Genomic DNA, 21,340 nt, shown 5'->3' with positions numbered 1-21,340 from the left:
GTGACAGCACGTGGAATTCGTGGAATTGCTTGTCAACCGCAGCAAAGCAGCCAGGGATCCTTTGCATTACTGAAGCATATTTAATGCCTTGTAGCATATCAGGGCTGTTTCGAGGTAGGAGGGGAGGGGCCTTCCTTGCAGGAAACTTTGTGGGTTTTTGGAAGAAATTTGCATTCTACAGAATTTCAGGGAAAAGACAAAATAATTGGCCCAAATGAGAAATGTCAGACAGCTATTATCCTTTGCTGGATGGTGCTATGAGGCCTTCACGCTCTTTTTCTTCTCAAGAGCCCAGGGTCTCTTTTCTGACTGCATTTCCCATGAAGCGAAGGGGAACAGAAGATTCTAGTTCATTGTTGATAGAAGGGGAAATGCCGCGGCATGAGAATCCCAGGCTTTAATATGTCGTAAGAGGTGTAGCCCAGCTGGGAAGCAGGGCCTGTACAAAAGAATGGAGATGGGCAATTGGATTACAGCTCCAGGAGTTATTACCCCAGCCGCATGTCCAGAATGAAGCATTTTGGTTTATAGCCCAACATTTTTTTTTTAATTTAGGATATTTCAGTTTTCAATGAAAAAACGGAATTTCCCACAGAAATCAAAAATGTTATATGACCGTTTTTATTTTGTGAAAGACCCAATATTCTACCAAATTTTTGGCTTGTCCCAGCACTGTACATGGTTGCATAAGAAACAACTTTCCAGTGGGGTAGGATATCATCTTCTTCTCCTAACTACTTAAACACAGTTAAGTAGTTAGGAGAAGAAGAGGCATCCATAGGAATAGTCTGCATCCGTGTGAATAGCCTCATTGATGCAGGTACTTAAGTGACTTCAAGAACAGGGCATCTTTTTTCAAATCGTTGTCTGGCTATTTTATTTCTAAATTTGAATGGACTTGTGTCTATCTAGAATTTTCTGGGAATGTTTTGATATATATGAGCAGTTAAAAGGAGAATAAAATTTCAGCACTTCATTAGATGTCATCCATTATAGCATTACCTTCTTGAGAGTTTTTACCCTCATTCTGCGGGAATGAGACAAGCCATAAGAGATTTCAAGCCTCTTGTCTTGCTCCTTGTAAATGCCACTTATACAGCTTTCATATTTGCCCTTTCCATAGCACTTTGCTATGGTATCAGTTTGTTGCTCCTTATGTTTATCCAAGCCATTAAATCCGATTCGTCCTCAAGTGCTTTTGTACATTTGTATTCCAGGTAAGGGTGTGTGCATCCACCGCACTTAGGTCAGAGACTTGGCAGCAGTTTATGTTCGTGTCCGGCCTATATTCCCCGACATGCCCATGCAGTTCTAGCTAAAGGCATATAAGGAGCTTGAGAAACGGGCTAACCTTTTCATTGCCTATAGCTGCACATTGGAGCTCACCGCGTCTCCACAAGTGCAAAGGGGTTTTGTTCCTCTCAAATCCATTGAACTCAGTTCTTGCACACATAGCTTACACCAGTTAGCTTTAGGATAAACACCTTAATTGCCTAATAACTGTTTTTTCTGAAAAAAAATGGCAACCTTTTTTTCCAGTTTGTCCAGTTTGAGGTGTGTGTTGTGACACCTGCATTCAAACATAGAAAACTTCAAGCTTTCAAACACCGGGTCTTCGTGCGAGGCATACAGAGCAACTCTTTGCCTCAAAGAACATGTGAAAGAGAGAGGCACCACTTGTAAATCTTGCAAGAAAAGATCTCCAGTATCTCAGTGTGACTGCGGGAATATTTCATAGAAAAATCTATGATGCTGAGGAGCTGAGAAACCAGACTTTTGGTAATTTTGTTTCAACTTTATGTCCCTCTCCAAAGTGGCTTTACATGGACCTTTCCTATAAGGCACTCAAGACTTCTTCAGAACCATAAGGTAGCTCTGAACCCAAGAAAAACTTCCTTGCTCACCTACCAGGGCTGATCTCTGGAGATTCGGGATCCAGTTGTCTGCAGCATCTTCCAAGTCAGCCTGAAATCATTTACTCTGGTCCCATTTTCACAAGCACTATCAAGACCAGTACCTACTGGACTAGAAACCTGGACATCGGTGACTTTAGCATCTGATAAGACAACCAGCCCATGCTCTTGGTGCTGATGGCACCCAAGGCTTATGTAGTGGCCAAAAATGTATTGTGCTTTTGACTCCAGGTTCTCCACGACTTCCACAGGAGTCAACCTCTCGTGGCTTGGCATTGATGACACCAGTTACTGTAGCCCTAGACCCGGTACAGGTCTTGGCACAATTACTCCACCCATTCATTAGTACTAGCCTTTTACCAACTTCTTTGGCAACCCCAGGATTGCTTTTGGAGCTCCGGGACAGTCTGCTTCAGTGGCATATGTCAGGCATGCTAGATTTCACTCTGTGTTGAATAGTACCACTTCTTTTCCACCAGAAGAGTTGTTCCTATACTCTTGTTTTTGTCCCCAGTATTGCAAACTATCATGGAAGTATATCCTCCCAGATCATGCACATACCAAAACTGTTGCTGCCCGGTAATTTTGGGGAACAATCTATCATGATGCAAGTTTGTCCTAGGACCTTGCTTAGGCTATTTCCCCCCCCCCGGGATAGAAAATTTGGTCTCAGATGATTTATAGATACCTACTCTACTGGCCAAATGCCACCTGATCTATGAACCCCTCACACAGCAACCCCACCGCCTGGCACAAGGAACAGTATTGGCCCCAGTGCCAGAGTATGTCTCCGATCTAAATCCATCCGAGAAGGATTTACACGATCCAGAAAATGAGTTGCCGTTGTCTGCTTCATCCTCCCTTAACGAGGCTGTAGTACCTGTTGCCCAAATAATAAACAGAGTCAAATTGATTCAAATCCCAGTACAAAGGATGAAGTTCACTAAGGTGCTTCTCAGAATTACTGACTTTCCTCAGGAGAGATTCCAGTGTGAAACGGTGCGGTGCCACTTGGGGAGAGCAGCGAGGACTTGCCCAAGACCGGTGAGACACGTGGCGTCCTGCATGTACACGACTCAACATGCCAGATTTTCCCTGCAGTGCCTGCTCAGCTAGCTGCGGTTTGTGAACTGGCTAAATAAGTGTCTTGTAGGCATGCTCATTCATGTACTTGGTCAAATTCTGTCATCCTCAGATAGAAAAATCCACCAGATGTTTCTGCTAGGGTACCGTACTCTCCTCTCTTTCCAGTAAAAACCTCTGTAATGGATGTATCTGATGGAGGGTGGTGTGTGTCCCTAAAAGAGAGATGGACCCCAGCCTGGTGGACTGACTAGACATTCAGACTCTGTATGCACATTAAGACTAAGCATTGGGTATCCAAGGCATTCCTGCCATACATCAAAGGCCTAATGATGTGGGTTTCAATGGGGAACACAAGGGCCATGGTTCATCCGGACAAACAAGGTTGTGCCAGGCCTGGCCCAATATACCAAGAAGCAGTTACAGAAAGTTTGTGTCTGGGACAGAATTATTTTCAGAGCCTCTTATCTTTTATTGGCAACCTGCAAGAAGAGTGGGTACCTTGACAGCTGATCTCTGGAAAATTGGGACTACTGGTCCCTGCCAATTGGCACAGTGAGACTGAATCTCCACAGATAGGGCTATATGGCCTTGACCTCCTTCCAGTGAATTTAAAATTCAACCAGTTTTGCTCCAAGGCCCAAGAGAAGCCAGGTTTTCTCATAGAACTGTTCCTCTTCCTCTTGCATTTGAAACGGCTGCACGGGTTTCCACCAGTTCCTCTGGTCCTAAAGGTCATACAAAAACGAAAACAAGATCGCTCCAAATCATCCTGCCATTTCCAGCATGGCCAAGGCAAGTATGGTTTCTCCAGATGGAAGAGCCTGTCTGTTCAGCCCTCTCTGACACCAGAACAATGTGCTACCATCTCATGGGGTGAACCCCGCACCTCGTCCCTCATTTGAATAGCCGAATCTTTGACGGTAACTATTCTTAGCAGGTTTAATCTTTACAAATAAACAGGAGAGAAGATTTAGTAGGGCAGCTGCTCTGGCCAAGAGGAAATTATTTTCCATTTGGGCAGTGCACTGTCATGTATATGGGAAGCCTCAAAGGAAAGAGGAAACAGGGCTCTTGATTACTTCCTTAGTGGATGCATTTGGCAGCCATGTTAGCAATACAGATTCCAGCCCTGGGTATTCATGTTTCTCATATCTCATGGTTGCGAATTTTTTAAAAACTGATTTGATAAATATTCCTTCCTTTAAAGTAGGGGTGTCAGACATAGCCCACAGAGTTGGGCCACCTGGACAGTGAGGCTTCTTGTGGGCTGGATAACCCATCTCTATGGGCCAGATTGATTTGCCACGCTGTCTGAGCCTTGCTGAGTTAGCATGGCTCTGGAGCCCCAGGGTTAACACTGCTGCCACTGAAATTGTTGGCAGGAGAAAAGGGGAGGAAATGGTGGCACTGTTAACCCCTTATATGCTGAAGCTGTGTCAGTACCGTGGCTCCGGTAGCCAAGGGGATTAATGCCACCACTCATAGGTTGTCCGCCTGCAAGAAGCCCTGTGGTCCAGATCCAGCTTGCTGGGCCAGGTGACTTCTGACACCCCTACTTTAAGAAATCCAGTGCCTTCAAGGAACTTGTACCTCACAATATTTATACAGTCTCCATTTGACCTAATGGCCACCTTACTCTACTTGTCTATCAGACTACCTCTCTTAACTGGTCAACCTCTGCCCAAAGAATGGGAGATGTACATGCTCATATGGCAAACCAGCCTTACAAAGAATTTTACAAAACAAGGCCTTGTTCAGAGGTTTGTATTTGTGTTTGTATTCGAAGTCATATTAGATTTCCATCTGAATCAGGCAGGCAGTTCCCTTGTTAGCCTTTCCCTAAGACACTCTTGCATGAAGGTGAAGAGCAACTACATATTTTGCAAGGCCTTTCCCTTTTTACAAAGACAGATCTTAAGTCTTTAGCTCATATTTGATGTTTCTTTTTTTGTGTTATATGCACTAGAAGGCCAGGTGGTGTCTTTGCAATGAAATTTGCTATATATAATCTTATATATAAAGTCTTGTAATGGTCTGGCTAAGGTGATGCTTGCAGATGGATTCTTCTGGGACCAAGGCTGCTTCTGTAACTTTTCTCCAAAACTTGATCATTATTAATATTTCATTCTCACATTTGTCAAACATTTTACTGTTTGCAGCAGCTGCCCCTATAGCAAATGCAAATTCTTGAGGCAGACAGAAATGCCCTCCCAGGTCCAACACATGGCGCTTCACAGAAAGCGCCATGATTTAGACCAATCCTCCTGACCCAACAGACATTAGCTTGAGATGATCCAGGGAGAGAGGCTATATCTCTGCAGCCTCTTCACCTAGCTCTTTCCCACCACCTCCCAGCTCTTATTCTGTCTCAGGATGGGAGGGGGAGAAGGCAGGGGAGGGAGGTCCGTTCTGCAGTGTCCCCAGCCATGCTGGAGTGGTGCAGGGGGTGGATTGGATGGAGCCCCCCACTTTGGAGGGGGAGCTTCAATCCACCTACCTGACCCTCCAGCCCCAGCTGGACAACCCCTAAAACGAGTACTCTCTGCTCCCTTCCCCACTTCCCTTTCTGAAAACAGCACTGGCCCTGCTCCCAGTGCATGCAGGCACAAGTTAATGAAGGCACTCTACTTTGGAGGGCCTTCATCTGAACCCTCACATAATCAGGGTTTAGACTGTCACTTTTAAAGGTCTCTACAGTTGTGCACTTGTGTTTGGGCATAGCTGTACAGTAGAGCTGTGCAAAACGACTGCATTTCATTTCAGTTTTGGATTCAGCATTCTGGACAGTGATTCATTTTGGTGTTTTAGATCCTGTCCCATTTAGATTCGGCCAAATCTTTTTGTAGTTTTGATGCTGCTTTGGTGTTCCGGCCATAGGCTATAATGGGGAATCACTAAAATGCCTATAACTTTGTCATTTCTTGCCTGATTTGAATGGAAATATTGCAGGGATGGTAGCCCCTTCTGAGGGCATGAAGCCTGCCAAGTTTCAAGGAGATGTGTGCAGGGGATTTGGTGAAACTGCACCTCAAACTATTCAAAGCCAGACTCGTATCACTTGCCGGCAGTGGCAGCCTGTTGTCATCCTGCATGCAGCTCTGGGAGGGCTGTGGGGCTGTGCCAGACTCCTCCCAGTGGGCTGCGGGCCCCCAGATCTTCATGCAGGATGACAGCATGTTGCCACTACTGGCTGGGGCCAGCTCCAGCACCCGCGTCTGCTGAGCACGGGGAAGGCTGGTGCTGCCAGCATGCTGTCAGCTGTCATCCACATGCTCCACGCGCTGTCTGGGAGCTTTTTATTTATTTTGTTTAAAGCCTCACACTCACTGGCTGCAGCAGCAGGAGTTGGGGCCTCTGGGCACTCGCGCCTGGAACTCTCTGTCTTCAAGATGCTGAGCACATATATATTTCATGACCATCTCTCCTACCCCTCTGCTTTGGAGTTCAGTTCCACAAGAAGTCCATGCATCAGAGCAGTTCTGGAATTCACTTACTCCAATTTTTTCCTACCACTAGAAACACATATCATTGTTCTGCGTTATTTGTATAAATGTAGCACCTAGAGCCCCCGCGGAGATTGGTCCTCTTTTGTGTACACATCCAGAGGCAGTGTTGCTCTCAAAGGACTTACAATTTGATAATTAGACAAGAAATGAAAAGAAGCAGGAATAACTAGGAGTATAGAGAACTGAAGGGACTCTGCCAAATGTAGGCCTCGCCAGAGTGTGGTTTCATACCACCACTGATCAGTAGCTAACACAGTCCTACACTAAGGCCTCCTAGCAAGTTGGAAACAAAGCTGGGAATAAAACCCACATTTCCTGAGTGCTATAGATGACTGGTGTCTCCCAAGTCTGTGGGGGCACCAGATCACTGATGGGGGGGGGACAGTCCCTCAGTGGCCAATTGCCAAGCCAGCAGCAAAACTGGAAGTGCACTTCCACTGGCACTTCCAGTTTTGTGGCTGGTGCTTCCAGGAGGTGCACAGCCAATCTCAGGGGGTGTCCGTGCACCTGTGAGCACGCCCTACGCATTGCCAGTGCTGAGCCCCCACTCCTGTCTGATCATCTGGGTCATGTTGACTTCTCAGGAAGATGGGGTGGGATTTTCAGAAATACCTAAGTGACTTAGGGGAACACAAGTCTTATGTGGCCTATATTCCTGGGTCACAAAGGCTGTTTTAAGACCCTCCTACGTGCTTGAAGTGTTATTTAGCAGGAAGTTACTCTGAAATGGAAACAATTAATTAATTAAGGAAGTTGACCTTGTAGTGAATAAAAATGGGGAGAAAAGATTTAATTTGCTGAAGTAACTTCAATAACTAACGATGTTATTAACTCCAGCCCGCTTTCCAAGGTGTTCAAGGCCCTATGTAATAATGTAATTAATGAGGGGTGTGTCAGAAACAAGGGCTGGCAGAAAATGGGTGGAGGAAGCGAGAAGGATTCATGAAGACATTGTCAATTTTTCTTATTTTTAATCATTGCTTTGACATTTCAGTATTCAAAAATGTGATTAGTTTTATTAGAAGTACTTTTAAGATCATTTTAAAAAAAGAACTGAGGTTCTTCTCTTAAAGCAGCAAGGTAGTTGCAGTAATTGCACCTGGCATTGGCACAGTGTTTTATGCCATATGTTTTACAGATGTAATTATTTCCAATCTGACATTTGATCTGGGGTTAAATTATTAATCTAGGTAGGCAAGTTAAGAATATTAATTTTGCAAGGGAGTAATAATTCTTGAGACAATATATTATGAGGCTTCAAAAATGTGTTCATTAAGACTTGCAGCATCTTAGAGGTAATAGTAGCATTACCAGTTTAATCAGCCTGTGCAGCTGTGTAAAAAGGGAGTGGATGCATAGCCCTATGTATAACCTATTGTAGCCTTATCCTAAGGAAAATGAGGAATAATCTATACCATTGTAGGTGTTGTCTCCACAATTTATCCCCCACTGTCAGTTTGCTCAAGGCAAAAAGGTATTAGCTACACCTCTATTCTCTAATGGGTAACATGCAGTAATTTCAGTTTATTGCGTGTCCTCTCCAGAGCACGGTGTAATTTCCATCACCGTCCAAAACTGGTATCAGTATGTCATGTCCAGGCCCATTATCTGATTGGAAAATTGAGGCATGGACTACCCGAGTGACTTGCTGCAGCTCACGCTGATTGTCAGGGAGAGAGAGAAGCAGCCCTGCCTTGTAGCTGCCTCTTTTACAAATATAAATGTTGGAAGAAAAAATGCTTAGGTCGCAGAGGGATACGTTTTGTTTCACGTGAAGTTGCTGGGATTAGATTTTTTATGGTGAAAAAGTAATCATTAGCATAAATATTTTTAAGGGGGCGAGACACCAAAGAAAGAAGAACTGGTGGTAATAGCTGTAAGGGGTCATGGGCAGATCGTCTTTGCCCTCTCAAAATAGTTTTGCTGTATTGTGATGCCATCTGCTGGGTCCTTGGTGGTACGACAACTATCGATACTGCAGGAATGTGTTGGAAAACTGCAAAGGATACTAAACTGAGGGGGTGAAATGAAGGGAAAATTCATAATGATTGTGGCTGTGGTAGGATTGGTGCATAGTGCTCAGAGCTGCCAAAGCAGCAGCGAACCATGCCATGGTAAGCATGTAGACAGCCTCCATGCCAAAGCCATGGCCCTACCACTGGTGCTAAGAAGAATCGGTGTTGTAAAGGTAGCAGTATAGAGCCAGTTCTGGTTCCCTCCGGTGGAGGCCACTTGTATACACACAGACATGCTAATCCACTGGGTTTTGAAGTCTGTATTTCAAAGGAGTTCACATCCAGTGCTAGCCTCGGTGTAACCAACCCTGCATAACTCGCACAGTTTTAGGATGAACATTCACAGCATATTTTACAGTACGCTGGCATTTCATATCAGCACAGGATTACTGCTGTAGGTTCACAGACTAACACAAAGTTTAAGGCCAGAAGGGGCAATTATAGCACCTGATCTGAATTCCTGTATAGTATCGACTACTGACTGAATGCCAGCCAGTCACCCATGTATTGTGCCCACTTGTCAAGTAAACTGGGTGTGTTGGGGTGTTGTGGGAAGAGCAGAGGATGGAAAATGGGTTTCCTTCCATAAACATGCTCTGTCTCTGGAAGTATTGTGGGGAGCAGGTTTTACATTGAATGGATGGGTGATCAGTAGACAGCTTCCTAAAACCCATTTAGAATCAGACATCTTGTCTATCCATAGCATTCATGCATGCTATTTTATCTAAAAGATATCAGATGCACCCAAAGAACCTTGTCTGCTATTCTAGTTAGCATTTGTTAATTAGACAGGTATTGTATGTGGCCATTGGACTGGATGACCCTTGAAACCCACTCCAAACCGATGAGTCTGTGATTTGTATTAACATTTCTCTAATTATTTCTCTAATTCCTGTAATGAGAGGCCCTACATTGCCTCATGTTAAAAAAACATGTAGAGTGGCACAGACTGGAAAGGTGCAGAGAAAGCTGATTAGAAATCTGGTGGGCGTTGCATACAGAAGAAAATTATCTAAGAAAAGAAAAGCATATGTCAGACTCTGGATGAAGTTGGAAGGCAGTGAATACATTCAGAATTGGGTAAAGGGAATCCTACTTTACCCAACGAATTGTCTTTCGGTGCAGTTTACTACCCAGAGAGGCTATGGAGGGAGAGAAAGTGGCTGGATTGTTTTAAAGGGTGGATAGCTATAGGGCCTATGTTAAATGAGCTATGGGTCCTTATGCTGCTCCTGGGACTTTGGCTGGTCAGGATGCTGACAATAATTCAAGGTGAAGGAAGTCTCTGCTTCCATTGCTCTTGCCACATGTATTATTGCACAATTCGCTTGGGCAGAAGGGATTTCTTCTCATGTTAGGGGATTTGTTGCTCTTGGGTACATGTGGTAGGCAGGATACACATAGTATCCAGGTGTTTATAAGGCCCTCATCACCGTTGTGCCTGAGTTACTCATGTTCTGCCATGTTTTTACCCTGTCTACAGCCTTGTGAGATAGGTAAGTGTAATTCCTATTTTTACAGGTGAGAAACTGAAGAAGGAAATAGGCAGCTCAGATCCCCAAGTCCCAAGGCGCTATTTCAAACACAAGAACAGGACTTCGTTGGATGGGTGATGCTGTAAATCCTGCTTTCTGATGATCCTACTCCATCCAAAAAATGAGGGCTTGCACGACATGAGGGATATTCTGAAATGGCCCAGTTGCCTGCCTTCATTTGACTCGGGTGTCAAAGTTCAGTCCTACTCAATAACAATGATTATTAATAATTTTATTTGTAATTCAACACGTTAAAATGGAGGCAGGACACTAATGGAAACTTTCGCTTTTCTTTCAAAAAGTGAATTCCAGAGTGAATAAATATGCGGACCTAGAGGGCACTCACACAAGTTGCATTTTTCATGCGGTAAGGCTCCCGAAGCCCTCTACAGCTGTGACATAACACACGCTCATGGCTGCAGAGCACTTTAAAAATGGCCGGTTGCACAAAAAAGAAACCCTTGTTCAATCAGCTATAGCTGAAGGCGCTTCAGAGCAGAGCACCTCAGTGAACTTCTGTTCAGGTTCCCTGGGAGGGTTAAGTGCGGGCGATTCTGCTCACATCCCATGCACCTTTGCGGGGCTGGGCTGGTGCTTGTGCCGGGGAGCACTGTCCATGGGGCTGTCACAGAAAGGGCCGTCTCCTCCCTGTGCAGGGTGGGAGGAGAGGAAGGGGGTGGGGGTGGGAGAAGGTACCCCTGCTGGGGTCTTGCGGGGAGCCAGCCTGGACTTGCCCCCAGCCTGCAATGGGTGGGGAGGATCCCTTGCCTCACCCCCACCTCCCCAGTGGCAATGCACAGCTGCCCACGTGGCTTTGCCACAGCTGGAGCTGGAGCAGGGTGGAACAGACCCCTCTGCCTTATGCCCTCCCCCAACTACCCCACCTGGGGTATTAGTGGGGAGTCAGACCAGACCTGTGAAGTGAGGGGGCTCTATTCCACGCACCCCCGCCAGCCCCAGCTCCAGCTGCAGCAAAGCTGAGCTGGCAGATGCAAGCTAGCAGCTGTGCTGCTGCTGTCAAGAGGCTCGGGAAAGGCGTGGGAGAAGGGAGTCCCCCCCCCCCCCCCCCGCCTCATGGATGTGGCCCAGCTGCCCCCAATATCCTAGCTGGGGTAGTTGGGGGGGGCACGAGGCAAGAGGAGCTCCTTTCCCTCACCCCCCACCTGAGCCTTTTGACAGCGGCAGCACACATCTGTCGGCTGGGCTTTGCAGCAGTTGGAGCGGTGGCGTGGAGGGGTGGGGGGGAGAGGGCAGTTTGGGAAGCTGTTCAAGCGTCCCGTGCGGCAAGCTCGAGCCCCCTCCGCCCAACTGGCGCTCTAACACAGTCCCCGACAGGCTGCCTAAACATCTTTACGCACCCATAAAGTCTTCAATCATCCAGCTGTACAAGAAGGAGAGCTGGATATAAACCCTTCCTGGAAGGGCTAGCAGAGGAAGGAAAACGTATTTGCTTCCTTGAATTTGGACTTCCCTTCCAGGCTGGGTTGTCCACAGGGAGCTATTCTCACATGAGATATTTGGGCAAGATCAGCTGTGGCCACCCACAGATCCCTTCCCAGAGCCAGACACAAACCCATTGGAGAATATGAACTGAAAAGCAGCTGCCACTACCGGAAACTTTCTCTGCAGCCCTTGACATCTGGCGCCTTCACCTGCCAAGCTCAGCTCAGCCCATCCCAAAGTGGTCTCGGGGGACACGTTGGAGTAAAGAGATTGGGAGCACAAAGCAGATCCCAGTTTGACACAGCTGGCAGATGGGGGTGGCCTTGGCTGGCTGCTGGGCAGTGATTTGCAGGCACACGTGAGCTTCCCTCGTTCAAATTTTCTTTCCAAACTTTTCAGCATTCGAAGACCAAGCTGAGAAGCAGGCGATGGGAATGCCTCAAGGGGCTGTTCTTGTGAGACTTTAAGCCTAATTTGGGGGCTCCAAGAGGTTTGAATAGGTATCTGAACCTGATCTCTGAATCTCTAGAGCTTAGTGCCTGGCTAGCGCTCAGTACCTTCAACGCACTATTCAAGGTGTTCATTCAAATTCATCTGGTTTCATGAAAGCTGTGAGCAGAGCATCCAATTCAGTCAGAGTATCCGAGTGCAAAAACCGCCCACTCGACAGTGCTCCACAACGATCGCCCGTCGCGTGGTTGTCTCCGGAGTTGTACCAAATGCAAGACTACATAACTGGTACTAGATTATGGAGCCTTTCACTTTCTGCTCAAATCCAGATTGGTTGGCAGTGAATAAACAGGAGCGTGACCATGAACTTCAGATGCATATCTGAAACCAAGCTTTCCTAAAGTTCATTTGAGATCCAGGTATGAGGTTTTAAGTCGATTAAGAGCAACTGCAAAGCCCTCGTCCTGTTCCAGAGTCCTCTGAGCATTCAGGTCGGAGGCTTTATGAAGCAGAGGTCAAAACCCATTGCTAGGTGCTTGGTCACTCAGTAGTCTACACAAAGTTAGTTGAAAGTCTCAGTCCACTCCTGAATTTGACAGAGTTTTATGTTACGAAAATCAGACGTCAAAGTCCTACAAAGGCTCTTTTGAAAAAAAAGGCCCATCCTTCCTGGATACCAGCAGCCAAGAAGAATTTGTTCTGATGATATATCCTGAATATGTTCTGGCTTTTATTGGGCTAGGCTACAGGCATGCGATATCCCACTGGGGAGTTTGGTATGGTTAGGACCTATAGACGTAGCTATACCGCCGCGACGGTATGCCCGCTCACATCTGCTAACGTGATCAAGAGCGGCCAGTTTGCTCATGTGTAGGGTGACCATATGTCCCAGGTTGGCTGGGGCAGTCCTGGACTTTGGAGGCTACGTCAGCATCCCTGCCATTGGAGGACGTTAAAGCACAGTCGCTTGTGCAGTAGAGTTGGGGTAGGGGCGTGTGTGGGTTGGGGGCTGTGTGTGTGCATGCATGTGCGCACATTGGCACCTCATGGCATCCCCTCCACTCAACTCCCAGATTTCCTTACCCCATCCTGAATCTCATCAAATTATTATGGTCACCATCCTTAGGAGTGCTTGCTCTTCAGCACTTGGCCCCTAATGTGTCAGAGCATGAATAGGTCTCTGGTGGGTTTTCAGTGTCTCGGGGCATACCTCCACCACGGGATAGATAGGCCTCTGGACTCAGTTATGATTGCTTAACATTTTTTTCTGCTTTTACCAAATCCTGCAAAGAAGCTAAATGCAAAATGGACCAATAAAGTCCCGCTTCTGGAGACTGCACTTCCAGAAGATAACTGGCACACACTGGTGGTACAATGGGGAGGGAAGCTTGCATTGATATGTCTAGTGTTGCTACAACGCCACAGATAGATCGAAGACTTCATTTTCCAGGGTGGCCGGCCTCTGACCACTGGAAGCTTGGAGGACACTTTTCTTAGTGGGGCGAGTTATTTCGGAACTGCTTTTTTGTGCCAACTTCTGAAGCATCTATAACAAATGTTAGCATCCAGATGCGGACCTAGAAGGACCCCATGCTCCTCCATTTCCGTGTTCCTCTATGTCACTCTTCAACATGTGATTTCAAACTTAAATTTAAACAGAACTGGAACTGTGGGAATGGTCTCCAGCTGTGGTGAAGCTGTGTCTTCAAGACTTTTTGTTCTCAGTTGTTTTTGCATGGCAGCAATTATCATGCTTTGTTCAAAGGTTAACCTGTGCCTGGACTTCAGTGGAGAAAAGATAATATTCTCTTTATTTTTTAAAATCTCAACACACTTTTTTGGCCTATATTTATATGTTCTCCTATTTTACAACCTAGGCACTATAACAAGGAAGTTTTGCATGTAAACAAACCAAAAAGCTGACTTTAAAAAATGATTTTTATTATCCAAGGTGAGGCGTATTCAAAAAGCAAGCAAACTATTATAAAAAAACCCCAACCAAAGCAAAACCATTTTTAAACAAGATCAGCTAAGGATGGGAAGCGGTGACAGTGAAAAATAAGATGGTTTTTTTCATGGCGTTTTTAATCCACACTCCTTTAGCAGCGGAGAGTGGATTAAAGGGTTTTAATTGAACATAAAGAATTAGCATCAAAGCACTTATGTTAAATAGTACTTTTAAAAAGATACCACTAGGTGGCAGAATGGATTTAATAACTTGGAAGCACATGGAAACTTTTGCAAAGTTTCCATCTGCCAGGAAGAGTGCTCTTTTGGTGGCGCCTCTAAATACAATATGTAGATGCAGCATCAATGTGGAAGACATAGGAAAGCATGGAGGCTGTTTTGAGCTCTGACCTGCACTCGGTTCCCTGGCTTCAGTTGGAAGTTTCTCTTTCCATTGCTCCTATTTTAAAGGTGGGACTGTAGGTACTATTTGCAGCAGATTTCAAGTCTTTACATGGGGAGTGTTGACCTCTATGGTACCCTTTTTTCTTTTTCTTTTTTACCTAAAAGCTGGGGGAGAGGACTGTTGTTGAATATTACAGAATGAAAGTTTTATAAAGTGAAATACTTTTACCAGTTCTTAAAAAAAGAAATGTATTGGGCTCTGCTGTGCTTGTGTCGAAGTTAATAGGAGCTTTGCCATTGGCGTCAATGGAGACAGAACTGGAGCCTCTGAAACGTTGCTCTGAGACAGTTCTGCAGAGCCAAAGCGTCCAGAAAGTAGGCCGCAGAGATTTGAGTTGACTCCTGTCTTTGTGATGCTTCTTTTTATCAATGTCCAAGGAAACAGAAGGAAGTATCTCCACGCAGCTGCCATCTGTGGCCAATTGCTGATGCTGGACGGGCTCCTGAGACCTAGAGCATTCAGGCTGCACATCGCTGCTCTGATAGCTAGGGACTCGTGGGTGAAGACTTCTCCAGCTCCTCCACATTCCTGTGTAGGATCCAGAAATTACGGAGTCCATCTGAATCCCCCGGAGAACGATGCGACCAGGTAGGCATCCACTGGCAAAGAGATGCCCATGATGTGCCGGATCCTCAGGTGTCACAAATCAGCGGCGCTTTACTGGCCCAGTGTCTGCAACGTAGGGTGGATCTAACATAGTGATGGCTGTCACTTGTCCACTGGCGTGTTGGGGCGGCTGGATAGCTGGACTGGGAGACAGGCGGTGCTCAGACACTGGTGATTTGTATCCAACAAACAACAGAAGTACCATAATGATAAATTACTAGCAGATATGACCTCTGCCTTTTGGTTAGTACTGTATCAGTGCAAATCAGCTAGTTTTTTCTTTGTTTTTAATCCGGTGCCTTCCAAAAGACTGGACAAAATTATCTACTATCTCCTCAATATGTATGTCGTGGCTCCCAACTTGGGAGTTTTTGCAACATTTCCACTTTACCCGGTAGGTGGCAGAATTTAATAGTTTAACCAGATAATAGTTTTGGCCACTCAATTAGTTTCCTCTTGTTACCAGACTTGTAGTTAAGTTGTTTTGCGGACAAACAAAAACTTTAAACGTAATGGGTTGCGGATGTGCTTTCCCCCAATTTGTATACAAGCGAGCCAGCGTGTTTATTGACTTACATTAGAGACGGTCCCACAGTTCCCAGCTGAGCGCCAGCACGAATCGTGGACTCTCTCCCGAGTGACGGTAATTGCCAGTTACCAAAATCTCATCGTCTAAATAGACCAGGAAAATGCCGTTGTCCCAGATAGGACCATAAAGCAGAAAGTGCCTTGCCCAGCCTGCACGGGAAGTCTAGGGATTGAGCCTGAATCATGCTGGGTCATGGCTCAGACCTCAAAGCCGTCTTCAGTCTCAGAAACCTAAAGGAATTGAACCTGCTTCCTAAGGGCTGGATGGCCTCCACTTGTGATTTATTCAAAGGAGCTCACCTTGCAGGGGGAAGTCTCCCCTGCAGTAAAGAAAGGTTCAGGTCCATATTCAGCTCTGTAACTAGATTGCAGTAGTCTCATAGTCATTAGGGGCTGGAGATCAAATGACCCCAGCAAGATGGACGTCAAGACGCTTTGTGAAGATCACCAGGGTGGGTGATTGTGCCACCTCTGGGGAAGCCCGTTCCAAACCCTTGGCTTGTAAAGAAGTTTTTGCTTATGTTGAGCCAGAAGCAATCTTCCATCACTTTGTGCCCATTCTTTCTGGTCCTCCCCTGCGGGGGCTTGGTGAATGGATGCTCCCCCAATCCCTGATGTACGCCCCTGATGTATTTGTAGCCTGCCACCAAGTCCCCTCTGAGGCTTTTCTTCAACAGTCCCAAGTCTTTCCGCCTCTCCTTGCATGACCTGGTCTCCAGGCCTCTAATCATACTCTTCGTTCTCCAGGTTCTGCTTAAGGAGCAATTGCTGGCTGGTGTTGATTCCTTTCACCTTGAGTTCTGCGTTCCAGCAACGACCCCAAATTCAAAACAAAGCTCTACGGTAACTACCAGATTTTTCACTTTATGCCAAATCCATAACATGTTTGAGGCCTCTTGAAACACCGCCTTATTGGTTCATCTAGGCTTAGGCGTTCATACTTCGCTATATGAGCTATAACCAGCAAATCCTGCGTTCATTGGCGCTGCCGTCAGTGAGTTGCTCCTACTTCAACCCTTAGGTAAGTGAGAAGAGACTTGAATCCACAGGTTTGTCCCTGATGGTTAATTCATTTCAGGGCCTGATAACGCAGTGAGTTTTTATCCTTCCACCCCCGCACCGCACCCCTTCCACTGACATTGCATAACAATTATCTGGAGGCGAGTGCAGCATTCGTCAAGGTCTCTGCATTTGGAACCACAGCACAGCTGATTTCAAATGTCCGGCTCAAACAGCAGCCTCCGTTCAGCATCCCTTCCTGGGGAAGCAGCCCCTGACACCCGACACTTCACTTCTAAAAGAGCATCAGGTGTGAACTGTGCGTTGAAGGGCACATAGGAAATGGCATGTTTGTTAAGCGTCAACTCTGGCAGGTGCCGTTCCCGCGGGAATGGGCGCCTTTGAACAGCTACAGATGAGTGCGATGCACTAAGATCTTGTTGCAGGCCGGAGTCAGTTTGGCTGGTTGCTTCTTACAATGCTCGTTGTCTTTGCAAATCAGCGCTGGCTGTCCAGAATCGAGTGCCTACATGCCCTTCACTCCCTCCAGCCCATGGGGCTTCGGGCTGTGTGGATCAGATTGCCAGTGCTTTCCAATCTACCATCAAAGGCAGGAAAGACTGGTCAATCTTTTGAAGACCAGGTAAGGAATTTAACATCTCACAGAGTGCTAATTAGAGCCCATTACAGCTTGGCTGACCTGCATTGTCACTAGCATGCCACAGTGACAGGCACACAAAAGTCACGGAGCAAAACCTTTTTTGAAAAATGGCATGCAATGCTAGCGGTGTCCTGGAAAGGGCGTGCTTTGGCTTCTGTGCGTCTCTGATCTGGACAAGTGCTGGCTCTGCAGGTAGTCATTAGGTGTCCAGCAATCAAAAGGATTCCACTGCCCAGCGTTACTAAGAGTCCCCTTTCCCATGCTGAGGCCCGTATCCTAATCTCCCATCATTAGTTTGGCAAATGTCAGGTTTCCAAGGCAATTGTCTGAGCTGGTCTTTAGTTGGAGTTTTGTCTTCTTTGGGATCCTGCTAGTTGTTAATGTAAAAGGCAGATTTGCCCACCTACCTCTCCAAAAGTTTTAGTTGTTCAAAGTGTTTTTACACCTCCAGCAAACATGGCCATGTGGAAACGCTTTGTTTTTCCCACCGTCTTTCATGCAGATTCCCCTTTTTGTACCCATTGGTAACACGCTGTGGGAGCTTTTTGTGGCCAAAAGATGGCACATAAACTGAATATCCCAAGAAACTATCAGGATAATTTTTATCCAGTAAAAGTCTCAAGGTTGATGGGATTTTGTGTATACTAAAATTCTGGATCATGTAACAATCTGCTATCAATTCTCCTGCTCCGGATCAGGCAAATCTACCACCTGAGGGTCAACAGAAGTTTTATCTGAAAAGGACCGAAGCCCAGATCCACAAAGGATCTGCCATGGAAATTCAAAGGGAGTTGGGTACCTAAACGCTTTTAGCCTTGAAATGATTATTTGTGGTTGCACTTCTCTTTTACTAGTTGTACTCTGTGTGCACTTCCACTTCCAACTAGTATCATGACGCTAGTATACGAAGACCAAGAAGGAAGGATGTGGGACGGTGGCACTTCTATCTGCACTTTGCCACTGGACTGTGAAAGAGATGTTGGGTGAAAAGGAAGTGGTAGGAAGAGCACTGCATAACACTCATGGGACGGAGTCTGAGAGAGACGGAGCGATCTGAAATGAAGCGGTGATCTGTTAAATTTTGATGGACAAGGGCTACTATGTCACGTAATTAGGTCATTAGATAGCTCATTGAGTATTCAAGTAGGTTTCCTGGCTACCAGGGGTTGATTACTAAGGCAATAGGCATTTTAAAAATGCTAAAAAAATACCTTCAGTTGGCACATTATTCTTTATCCCAAACTAAATCAGCATTTCTCAACCCAAAAGTGGGTCACAAAAATGTACGAAAGGGTCACAAATCCATTTAAAAAATGAATCAATGAACCTTAAAAATGGATTCTCCTTTCAAGGAGAAAAATGTGGAAAAGTGTGGCTTCTCCCTCGCAGGCTGCCAGAGCTCCCCCTATGCCCCACACACCCACCCCTGCCCCACACTCTGGGGGGCTGAGGCCTGGGGGTGGAGGGCAGTGGGTTGAAAATGAGGGGCGCTGGGTCAGGTTTGACCGTTGATGGGTCTGGGTACAAAAAAAGTTGAGGACCACTGATCTGAATCACATCTCTGGCATCTCGAAGCTGATTATTTCTGCTGTGAGATGATGCTATACAAGATGTTACTGAATACATGTGCTCACTGTCACACCTGGAGTGGTTTAACTTCCCAAACAGACTATGGAGGCTGAACTCCCTGCTTGTTCCTGGAGGTAGGTGTCCCCGTGCCATAGCAGATTGGGATGGGAACAGCTTTCTCAGCAGCGCTCTTCGCTGTATGTAGTCTATGACTTTGTGGAGAAAGTGAGTTTCCAGGACTGTCTCAGGGCTACCGTCCCACACACACTGTGCGCGCGCGTTATTGTACGTCCATCCATCACATGAGGTCTGTGGAGGTGAGATCAAGTGTCGATCGCTATAACAAACAAGCATATTGTGCAATTTTGACCTGTCTTGCAATATCCTGCCTCCCCCACCTCTTGCATGCCAAATTCCTTTCATTTTAATAAAAAATAAAAATAAACCTGGCAGAGCACCTTAAGAACTACAAAGGTGTTTTTTTTCCAAATCTTGTGATGTGTTTTAGGCCATTCTTGAGCTGACCTGACGTATGATTTTGGAATGCCTGAGGTCAGGATGTTCCTCTGATGAACCTCATAGTTATGTGCACTTCTGGATGATCCCATTTTGATGATTATAACTTTCAAGAAGTGGTCTGGGTCATTTTAGAGCTTCTTACAGTGTTGTCTGCCTTGTGTCGTTAGGCCAGTGGCGCTAAATCATAAGCTAGTAAGAACTGGCACAGCTCCGTGGAGCTGCAAATCTAAACCAGCGGTCCTTAATCTTTTTAGACGGAAGGCACCCCTTGTTAGACTCAAGGCATCCCTCAGAAATGCTATATCTGGTTTTTCACTTGTTTGTTTCTAAGCACAAAGAAGTCATTATTCTGCTGCAAAGAACTCAGAAAGACTGCAGTAAGTCAGAACGTTTTTCACACCGTTGAAATCTCTGGGTTTATCTTGTGAATCATGTTTGCATACCTAACATTGCTAACCTTTGTGTAGCACCCTTGAAAGGATCTCAAGGCACTCAAAGGGGGCCGTGGCATGCTGGTTGAGAAGCACTGATCCAGACCAGGTGACTAGGTCATCTGGCTTTTCTGTCAGAGAGATCCAAACTATAGTCCCCGTCACCACGTTTAACTTTTTTCTAAAATACGTGTAAAAGAGGCTTTAATCTTCATAGTGTATGTAGTTTATACTAGGTACGGGACTGGGTAATGCAATGGACTTTTTGGTATTTATTTTAGAAGACGTAACTCATCCATGGCTTTGTCTCCCGGGAGACATGTACCAATCCCAAACACGACCCCTTCCCCTTCAAGCCATTCCATACTCTGTATGTATTGAAACTTAAATACTATGAAGGGAGGGGCTGGCTAGAAAACCTTTGGCAATCTCACGTTATTGCTTGCAGTTTACCAGTGTAAGCCAGCGAGATCGTGGCTAGCCTCTTGAATGGCCTTTGTAAGTTTGACTTCCATGGTTGTAAGCTACTTGATATGTTTTCTTTATAATCTTTCCCCCACCACAGTGAAGTCTTCCAGTCTAATGTGTATGGATAAACACCAAAGAGGAGTCCTAAGAGTCTACCCTCACCTCACTTTGTGCTAGTATACCATCCTGTCTTGCCGAGAACAGACCAGACCAGGTCAGTGCAATTCTGGGATCGGATATTTCAAAGAAACATGCTTCAAAGCGCATGAGGTGGTCTTGCTGATTCATCCGCTGGCACTCTTCCCTCTGGGTTAGTATTGACCTGATGCCCCCTATATACAAGCGGGCATTGGTTGGCAGCAGCACCATACCTAGACTCCTGGTGGCCCCAGGCGAACTTTTAGTATCCGCTCCCCTTTCACCAGAGATAGTAATCATCATCATCATCATAATTACCATTTTGTCCAGCCCTGGTTCGCCCATGCCTGTATCCAGCCCTGGTTGGCAGGAAGCTGTCTTTCCAGTAAAGCCAAGGCAGAGATCCTGCAAACGCTTTGTCCGAGCTGGAGTGTTACTCCCAGTATCCTGACCAAATTCCCATCTGGATAAATACATTCTGGACTCAAAAATATATATTGTTGTGTTTGAATTGGGTACTATCAGTGCCAGGATGTGGGGAACTAATCAAGGATGAAGGTTACTGGATGGGAGAGCCAAACAGAGTTGGCGAGGGCAAGCAGGGCCAGGGAACCAGGAGATTGCATGGTGAACAAGGTTGTATGATCAAGTCCAGTCAGGAAACTAGAGCTGAATCCATGAGCGAGCCGAGTCGGGAATGCAGGTGGTCAGGAAGCAGCAGGATGATTAGAGGTGCAGTCTGAGTCTGCAAGATCCCTGTTGTCCAGATGCTTCTTGTTCCTCTCCTTGGGCTTATATAGGGACAAGTATAGGGCCAGATGACAGTAGGCAGCCACTCAGGCTGGAGTAGGCAGAGGCTTGGTGTAATGGGACCCCTACCCCATTACTGAAGGAGAGAGGGAGTCAAGGATCAGCTTGCTGGCTCCATCATCCTGGACAAACTATGATGGGGGCAGAGAGCCCTTGAATAAAATAACCACCTGCCCCAGGAGCAGGTAGT

The 21,340-nt window shown here is 46.1% G+C and overlaps 1 long non-coding RNA gene across 1 annotated transcript; it reads left to right on the top strand.

Annotated features, from left to right (window-relative positions):
• Positions 1-14,007: 14,007 nt before the first annotated feature.
• LOC149867730 (uncharacterized) lies at positions 14,008-19,192 on the top strand. Its single transcript, XR_016442122.1, has 4 exons — positions 14,008-14,366; positions 14,739-14,949; positions 16,303-16,398; positions 16,481-19,192. It is a non-coding gene; the product is annotated as an uncharacterized LOC149867730 (long non-coding RNA).
• Positions 19,193-21,340: the final 2,148 nt, after the last annotated feature.

The sequence above is a fragment of the Crocodylus siamensis genome, chromosome 4 (assembly GCF_052110815.1).
Source record: "Crocodylus siamensis isolate JL-2025a chromosome 4, ASM5211081v1, whole genome shotgun sequence".
Taxonomy (NCBI): Eukaryota; Metazoa; Chordata; order Crocodylia; family Crocodylidae; genus Crocodylus; species Crocodylus siamensis.
Note: the sequence above shows the minus strand (reverse complement) of the source record. Positions and strands in the feature narration are given on the sequence as shown.